Source organism: Propithecus coquereli, unplaced genomic scaffold (genome assembly GCF_000956105.1).
Source record: "Propithecus coquereli isolate 6110/MARCELLA unplaced genomic scaffold, Pcoq_1.0 Scaffold6, whole genome shotgun sequence".
Taxonomy (NCBI): domain Eukaryota; kingdom Metazoa; phylum Chordata; class Mammalia; order Primates; family Indriidae; genus Propithecus; species Propithecus coquereli.
Window position 1 is genome coordinate 1,257,940 of NW_012151951.1, and position 9,731 is coordinate 1,267,670.

The following is a 9,731-nucleotide window of genomic DNA, read 5'->3' on the forward strand; positions in this document are numbered from 1 at the left end:
TTAATCAGTATCAAAAAACTCTTAATAAGTAAACTTGGGTAAATCGGCATTAGGATTTTCAGAAAATAGCATAATTGCTTTGTTGCATAGGTATTGAGGAGGTGCAGGATACAGGCAATGGTAAGTACCTCCTTTTTGGACCCAGTCATATTTGACCTTTCCCAGATCTGGCTCTGTGGCAGACTTCTGAGGCCAGGTGGTTAAGGAGGTCTAATATAAAAAACTCTCCATTTTTCTTCTCACCTCAACACTCTTTTAGATCCTTTTAAGTAGAGAATACACTGGGAAGGGTGGGTAAGAATTACTCTATCCTCCATTTTCTTCTCTTGCCTTTATTTGAGGTAGAATATACCCTGATGTGTAAGTCCAAATGCATACACCTAGTTTCATGACCTCATGTCAGTGAGAGAAAGTCTCTCTCTGCCATTGTAGAGGGAATGTAAAGGAAGTTTTTTTTTCCAGATTTAATGAGCTTAGAACAATGTTGAAACATTCCTAACTTTTCTTTGTCTTCCATTCTGGACCTATTATGATTCCTAAAGGGATTATCTGCTCCCTTAAGGAGTCAAATTAGAAGTCCTTTAGTCAAAACAACCCAGTATTTCTAAATTATAGAACTAATCCGCCTTATTATCATGGGATGCTATTAAATCCTCTTACGAACTATTCTTTTTCTTCCCCCTCCCCCTTTTTTTTTAGAGACAGAGTTTTGCTCTGTCACGCAGGCTGGAGTGCAGTTGCACCATCACAGCTCACTGCAACCTTGCACTCCTGGGCTCAAGTGATCCTCCTACCTCAGCCTCTCAAGTAGCTAGGACTACAGGTATATACCACCACACCCAGCTAATTTTTAAAAATTTTTGTAGAGATAGGGTCTTGTTATGTTGCCCAGGCTGGTCTCAAACTCATGGCCTCAAGTGGTCCTCTTGCCTAGGCCTCCCAAAGTGCTGGAGTTATAGGTGTGAGCCGCCGTGCCAGGCCTCTTTTTTCTTTCTTTCTTAGTAATAGCACCCATATTGAGGATCCACTGTGTGCCAGGTACAGTGCTAGATGCTGTAAACAACTGAGATGTGTTATAAGCTCATAGCTCCAAAATGTATATGTTGAAGTCCTAATCCCCAGTAACTTAGAATGTGCATGTTTTTGGAAATAGGGCTTTTAAAGAGGCAGTTAAGGTGAAATGAGATCATATGGGTAACCCTTAATCATGACTGTTGTCCTTCTAAGAAGAGGAGATCAGGATATAGACACATAAGGGCAACCATGTGAAGACACCTGAGAAAGATGGCCACCTAGAAACCAAAGGAGAGAGGCTTTAGTAGAAACCAAACCTGCCAACACCTTGATCTTGCACTTCTAGCCACTAAAACAGTGAGAAAATAAATTTCTGTTGTTCGAACCACCTAGTCTTTGGTACTTTGTTATGGCGGCCTTTGTTCCAGCAAAGTAATACAAGGTGCTAGATACTTTAAAGCACATTAGTTCTGATCCTGTCAGCAACTCTACAAAGTAAAATTTGAACACAGGTCTCCCTAACTCCTTTCCTTTTGCTTTTTGAACAATCTGTCCTATTTAATATTTTAAAAAATTGCATGGGCTGCCATCTAGGATAACTAAAATAACTTGCGATTTGAGTTCTATTTATTTAAGAGTTTAATCTTATTTGGTTTAGTCAGCTAGTCAGTTTTAATAACATAGGAGGACTAATGTGTTTTCCATATTCAGTAAAAATACTGCATAAAATATAAGTAAATGGTAATGTGATTTATACTTTATCTACTTGCCAAATTCTCTCACGTACCTAGTTTGAGATTAGGGTTTTTTAGTCTTTTATCCTTTTTGCCCTCCTGACAATAATAATCACAGTGTCATAAAAGATGTTCGTTTTGTTTATCAAAGAGATGTCAGGTGCTTTGTAGGGTTTGTTTATTGCTTTATTTAACCCTTAAAACCCTAGGAGACATATTATCCCTTTTTTATAGTATAATATAAATGTGGAAATTGAGTCTCAGTTGGAACCATGTAGATTTGCTAGAGATAACAAGTGCTGGACTGTGAACTGTATATAGTTCAGGTGGCAGTGGCTCCAGAACATTTACATTTTTTATCTCTTGCTAAACCACACTTCAGTTTTCTACTTTCTTTCTTGTGTTTGCAAATAACATATCCCTCTTTCTTCACTCTCTTAATCTAAATGGGAGGAATCGTGTAATCATTTGTTAGGCTTCTTGTTTGTTTCTCACATTCTCTCTCAAAGGAGCTCAAGTCCTGGAGCTGAATAGAGTTCACTCTTCTGCTCCACACTAACAACCCAAGAGACCCTTTACTTGTTGATTGCTATTCCATAAGTCAAAGGACAACTGACTGTCAGCTTTGAAGACAGACCTAAATTTTTTCTGTAAGTGTAACATTTCAATGAATATTCCCTGCTATATGTAAAATAAACCTATGGGTACATGGTAGCAGTTCTTAAACCTTTTGGTCTCAGAGTCCCTTTTATAATTCTAAAAATTATTTAGGAGCCCAGAGAGTTTGTGTTTATGTGTGTTGCATATTTTGATATTTACTATGTTAGAAATTAAATTTTAAAAATACTCAGTAAAAATACAGTAAATATATGTTAATGGAACATTTATGAAAAGTAAGAAAGGAGTGGCATTGTTTTACATTTTAGCAAACCTCTTTAAATCTGGCTTAATAGAAGGCAACTGGTTCTCACGTCTGCTTCTGCATCTAATCTGTTGTGGTATGTATTTTAAGTGGAAGTACCTTGTATATAAAGAAAATTCAGCCTCTTAGAGGTATGTATTTGGAAAAAGAAGAATTTTTCAGATAATTGAGGATATTCTGTTTGATGCTACACACAAAAAAATCATATCAATGATCTTTTTTTAATTAACAAATTTTATTTTTTATAGCAGTTTTAGGTTTACTGCAAAATTGAGTGGAAAGTACAGAGTTCCTATATGCCTCCTGTTCCCATACTTGCACAACCTCACCTGCTATGAACATCTCATGCCATAGTGGTACATTTGTTACAGCTGATGAACCTGCCTTGACATGTCATTATCACTCAACTTTCATAGTTCACATTAGAGTTTCATAGTTCACATTAGAGTTCACTCTTGGTCATTCTGTGGGTTTTGACAAATGTATAATACCAGATATCTACTAGTATAGTATCATACAGAATAGTTTACATTAAAAATTCTATGTTCTGCCTATTTATCCCTCCCTCTCCTCAACGCATGGCAACCACTTATCTTTTTCCTGTTCAATGATCTTTTTGTTCTCTGTTACACTAAGATCCATCGGTGAATCATGCACTTTGAATGGATCTTTTACTCATGCTTAATCTTGTACCATCATGTGTTGATCATTTGGAAAATACTGGTTTACTTAGTTATGTAGACTTTCTAAATGTTGACACATTTCATTACTTAATATCAAAAAATCACATTTTTTAACATCACCACCGGTCTCATTAGGGCAAGTCTGAGTATTGGAAAGCTCAGACTCACAGAGGTAGAAAGAAATTTTCTAAAATTTTAATTTCTGCTTCATTTTGAGTAAGATAAAAAACTTGATTTTTATCATTAGCTATAAACAGTTGTTTTCTCAGACTTTGAGAAAATGACTGCTAAATACTTAAGTCTCAGTATTTTTTTGTCATTCTTTTAAGTAAAAATGCTGTTCCCTGAAAACAACAGCTACTTCAGCTTGCAGTTCAATCACAGAACTACCTTTCCTTGAGAAAATCATTATACTTTGCTATGCAGCAGAAGTACTTTTTTTTTTTTTTTTTTTGAGACAGAGTCTCACTGTGTTACCCGGGCTAGAGTGCCGTGGCGTCATCTTAGCTCACAGCAACCTCAAACTCCTGGGCTCAAGCGATCCTCCTGCCTCAGCCTCCCAGGTAGCTGGGACTACAGGCATGCGCCATGCATGGCTAGTTTTTTCTATATATTTTTAGTTGTCTGATTAATTTCTTTCTATTTTTTTTAGTAGAGACAGGGTCTCGCTCTTGCTCAGGCTGGTTTTGAACTCCTGAGCTCAAACAATCCGCCCGCATCGGCCTCCCAGAGAGTTAGGATTACAGGCATGAGCCACCGCACCTGGCCCAGAAGTACTTTTTATATACTTCCCATTTCATCACATATTAAAATCATGTCCACTGAAGGGTCAGATTTAATTAAATTAATTATTGTTTCATCAAGGATATTCTTACATGAAAGTGGCAAAATTTTTTACTGTGAGTACACTTTGATGCCATTACCTTGATTCATGCTAAGGTGTCTAACGGTTTTACCACCATTGTGTTTAAACCATCAGTGCAAATGTCAGCATAGTGAAAATGGCAAATAACATCTTAGTTCTATTTTTCACTTTTTTCAGAGCCCCCAAAAGGATCACCAGGACCTTCAAAGGTCAATGGACCACCTTTAAGAATCACTGGTAACCATTAGTCTCTTTTTTTTTTTTTTACAAAAAATGAATCCAAGAATTGTGTTAAGGGAGAACACTTAGTCTTCTCTGCTGAGGTTTTCTTCAGCATAGAGGGAGATCTCTTTGCCCCTGCACTTATCTTCTTGGTGCTTTTGGGAGAGAAACATAGGTTTGTCTAGTAGTTCAATTCCATCTTTCGTCTTCTATTTCTTTGGGAGCCAGCTTGCCTGCAGAGAGTGTACTCTGCTCCTCTGTGATGTTGGCATTACAGGGGCCTCTCTTGTTTTTTTTCAATACTGCCAGTGACTGAGTGGTGAAGTTTGTTAATTCTTTAATTTTCAGCAATATTTATAGCTTTTAGTGTACAAGTCTTTCACTTCTTTGGTTAAGTATCTTCCTATGTATTTTATTCTTTTGGATGCTATTGTAAATGGGATTGTTTTCTTAATATCCTTTTTGTATTTTTCATTGCTGATTTTTGTATGTTGACCTTGTACCCTGCAACTTTGCCCAGTTTATTAACTCTGGTAGTTTTCTTGTGGAATCTTTGGGAATTTCTGTATATAGTATTATGCTATTTGCAAATAGAAATAGTTTTACTTTGCTAGTTTCCATGCCTTTTCTTTTTCTTACATAATTGTTCTGGTTGGAACTTTTAGTACAATGTTGAATAACAGTGATGGAAGTATGCTTGATCTTAGGGGAAAGCATTCAGTACATTAGCTGTGAGGTTTTTATAAATGCCATTTAGCAGGTTGAGCAAGTTCCCTTCTATTCTTAGTTTTCTGAGTGTTTTTATCATGAAAGGGTGTTGGATTTTGTAAGTACTTTTCTGCATCAATTGAGATGACTGTGTGTTTTTTCCCCTCTTTGTTCTACTAAGGTGATATACTGATTTTGTTATGTTGAACCATCCTTGCATTTATGGGAGAAACCTCATTTGACCCTGATGTATAATCTTGTTAATACATTGTTAGATTCAGTTTGCTAGTATTTTGTTGGAGATTTTTGCATCTGTATTCATAAGGGATATTGGTTTATAGTTTTCTTCTGGTATGTTTGTCTAGATTTGGTATCAAGGTAATGCTGGCCTCATAGAATGAGTTAGGAAATGTTCCTTCTTGGTTGATTTTTTTTTCCTTAATAATACCCTTTGCTTTAGAGTACCCAAGAGTCCCAGAAATTTCTTTCCTGATGCCACAGCAAAGAAATAGGACAGAACAACATGTTCTGAGAGGCCATGTCTTTCTCAACTTTTTGAAGCAGGAGCAGTAGCAGCAGAGAACAAGGAATAGAAGAAAAAGAGCAGGCTTGGAAGCATGGTGGAATTTCTACATGAAAGAGGTGGCATTTTAGCTAGTTCTTAAGAAATTTTTAAAAAAGTGATTATGATAAATTTTTTTTAACAGAAATGGGCAAGGTCTTTGAGTAGTTGGGAAGTAATAAATCTAGGCACTTTTGGACAGAAGGTCCCTCTTTTCCCATGATGAGAAGAAAAAGAGTTAGGATGGACGGGGGTGAGTGTGTTACAGGATGGAAGGTAGAGTGGTGATAGTGCTGCAGGAAAAGGGCAGGAAGCCGAGTTCTTTCTATTCACAATAGAAATCTTCCAGGACTTAATCTCAGACCTCCAACTCATTTTCCTCTTAAGATTTTTGCGAAGTTGTTGGCTATTTTTATCCAGAGATGTCTATTAAATTGTGTTCTCCCCTTTACTGCAAACTCACTAATAAATCTGTATGGTCATACAACAGCAGAATAGACTAAAATGTTTATATTTATCAAATATTTCATATGCATTATTTCTGTGGAAGTTGTTAGTCTCTCTGAGCTTCCATATACAACACTTGCAAGGATTAAGAACAACATCACTTCTGTGAAGCATTTTCAAAGGATATAATGAAATACATTTTTGCTGTAAACATTTAATGAAAATATATACCGCATACTATTTCAATTAGACTGAATTCCTTACATAGAACAAAATTTAGTTATTTAGTTTTCCTATATATTATGGATTTGGAGAAATATATTTGCACACATATAGCTAACAAAGGACCTACATCTATCTAGGATAGATATGAAACTACAAATCAACAAAAAAGACAAAAACCCTTTAGGAAAGTAAGCAAGATTCTTGAACAGAAATTTCACAAGACTATAGCCAAATGGCCAACAAATACGTGAAAAGACATTTAACCTCATTAGTTATCAGAGAAATGCAAAGAAAAAACACAGTGAGATATGAATACATACCTAACAAAAAGACTAAAATTCAGGACTGACAAATCAAGTGCTGGTAGGATATAGAACGACAGGAACTCTCAGACTCTTATGTGTGTGCAAACTGATTGAATTGCTTTGAAAAGCTATTCAGCATTATCTACTAAAGCTGCACATACATATAAACCCTGTGACCCAGCAATTCCAGTCCTAGGTATGTTCCCAACGAAGGGCATGCAAATTTGCAACGAAGGCCATGTACAAGATAGTTCACACCAGCATTATTTGTTATGTATAACCATATACTTAGAAACCCAGATGTGCAATTGATGAACAAATCGATGTGATCACAATGGAATACTATACCGCAATGAAAATAAATCATTGACTACTTACAACATTGTGGATGAATCTCATAAACAATGAAAGAACCCAGATGCAACAGAAGCATGATTCTGCTATATAAAGTTCTAAATTAGGCAATCCTAATCTGTGGTGTTAGAAGTCAGGTAGTTTTACCTTTGGGGATAAGGAGGGAAGAATAATTGGGAACATCAGGGGGTACTTCTGGAGTGCTGGTAATATTCTAGTCTTTGACCTAAGTGGAGGTTAGGTTTGTTTACTTTGTGATAAATTGACAAAATTATATATAATTATGGTGTACAACATGCTTTAATATATGTATACATTGTGGAATGGAATACATATGGAAATACATGTGGAAATCAACATATCACTTATTTTTTGTGGTGAGAACACTTAAAATTTTACCAATTTAAAAATATACAATATATTATTATTAACTATAGTCACTATGATGTACAGCAGAGCTCTTGAACTATTCCTCCTAACTGAAGTTTTGTATCTTTTGATCAACATCTCCCAGTCCACCCAACCTCTGGTAACGACCATTATACCTTTTGCTTGTAGTTCAACTTTTTTAGATTCCACATATTATAAATGAAATCATGTAGTATTTGTCTTTCTGTGCCTTATTTCACTTAACATAATGTCCTCCAGTTTCATCCATGTTGCCACAAGTGACAGGATTTCCTTCTTTTTAAAGGCTAAATAGTATTCCATTGTATAGATATATACTGCATTTTCTTTATCCATTCATGTGATGATGGACGCTCAGGTTGATTTCATATTTTGGCTATAGTGAATAGTGCTGCATTGAACATGGGAGTAAAGATATCTCTTCAACATATTGATTTCAGATCTTTTGTGTAAATATCCGTAAGTAGGATTCCTGGATCATATGGTACTTCTGTTTTTAATTTTTTGAGTAACCTTCATAATGTTTTCCATAATGGCTATACTAATTTACATTCCCACCAACAGTGTGCAAGGGTTCCCTTTTCTCCACAGCCTCACCAACACTTGGTATCTTTCATCTGTTTCATGATAGCCATTCTAACGGGTGAAGTGATATTTGTTGTGGTTTTAATTTGTCTTTCTCTGATGATTGATAACATCAAGCATTTTCTCATGTACCTCTTGGCCATGTGTATGTCTTCTTTTGAAAAATGTCTATTCAGATTTTTTGCCTACTCGTTAAAAGGGTTGTTTTCTTACTATTGTTTCAGTTTCATATATATTTTTGGATATTTACCCCTTATCAGTTATATGGTTTGCAGTATTTCACCCCATTCTGTAGGTTGTCTCTTCACTCTGTCGAGGTAAAAGGTTAGGTTATTTTATATGAGATCTTTCTTCTTTGACATAGGCATATATTGTAAACTTCCCTCTTGTAACTGCTTTTCCTATATCCTGTTTTGGTATGTTGTTTTTATCTCAAGATATTTCTAAATTTCCCTTTTAATTTCTTCTTTGCCTATTGGTCATTCAGATGCATGTTGTTTAATTTTCACATATTTGTGAATTTTCCAAAATTCCTTCTATTACTGATTTCTGGTTTCCTAACATTGTGGTCTGAAAGGTACTTAATATGATTTCAATCTCTTAAAGACTTATTTTTTTGGCCCAGTATATGATCTATCCTGCAATATGTTCTGAGTGTGCTTAAGAAGAATGTGTACTCCGGTGCTGTTGGGTGGAATGATCTGTGTATTTCTCTTAGGTCCATTTGGTCTAACATGTAGTTCAAGTCAAATATTTCCTTATTGATTTTCTGTCTAGATGATCTGTCCGTTGTTGAAAGTGAGATATTGAAGTCCCCTTTAATTTTCTTGCTCTTTATTTCTACCTGCAGATCAGAAAAGAACCCATTGTTTCTTTATACAGTTGACCCTTGAACAACATGGGTTTGAACTGTGTGTCCATGTATACATGGATTTTTTTTAATAAATACCTTAGGCCCTTCGTGTCAGTGGGTTTCTCGTCTGTACCCAAATGTGGATTGAAAATACAAGATTCACGATGTGCAAAACCCATGTATACAGAGGCCCGATTTTTTGTTATCTGTGGGGTTCCACAGGGCTAACTGAGGAACTTGAGTAAGCATGGATTTTTGGTATCTGTAGGGGAGTTCTGGAACCAAGCCCAGAGGATGCTGAGGGAGAGACAACTGTATTTATAGGTGGTCTGATGTTGGGTGCGTGTGTATTTACAATTGTTATATCCTCTTGCAGAAGTGACTTTTTTGTCTCTTTTCACAGTTTTTGACTTAAGTCTATTTTATCTGGTTTCCATTTACATGAAATCTTTTTCTATCCCTTCCCCCTTTCAACCTATATATGTGTGTCATTAAAGGTGAATTGTCTTGTAGGCAGCATGCAGTTGGCTTTTCTTTATACATTCAGCCATTCTGTATCTTTCGATGTGAGAATTTAATCCATTTGCATTCAAGGTAATTATTGATAGGTAAGGACTACTGTCATTTTCAGATAGGGAATCAGCACGCCCTGCTTGATAAGGAGTCCCAAGGCCAAAACCAAGGTCTCTGATAAAACAGGAGACAGAGAAACCACCAAAACCACTTGGAGTCCAGATGGCAAGAAACCACCACCTCAGGTTACCCTCACTGCTCACTGTACACTAGTTATAAGCATTAGCATAGTATAAGTAACTCCCACCAGCACCATGACAGTTTACAAAAT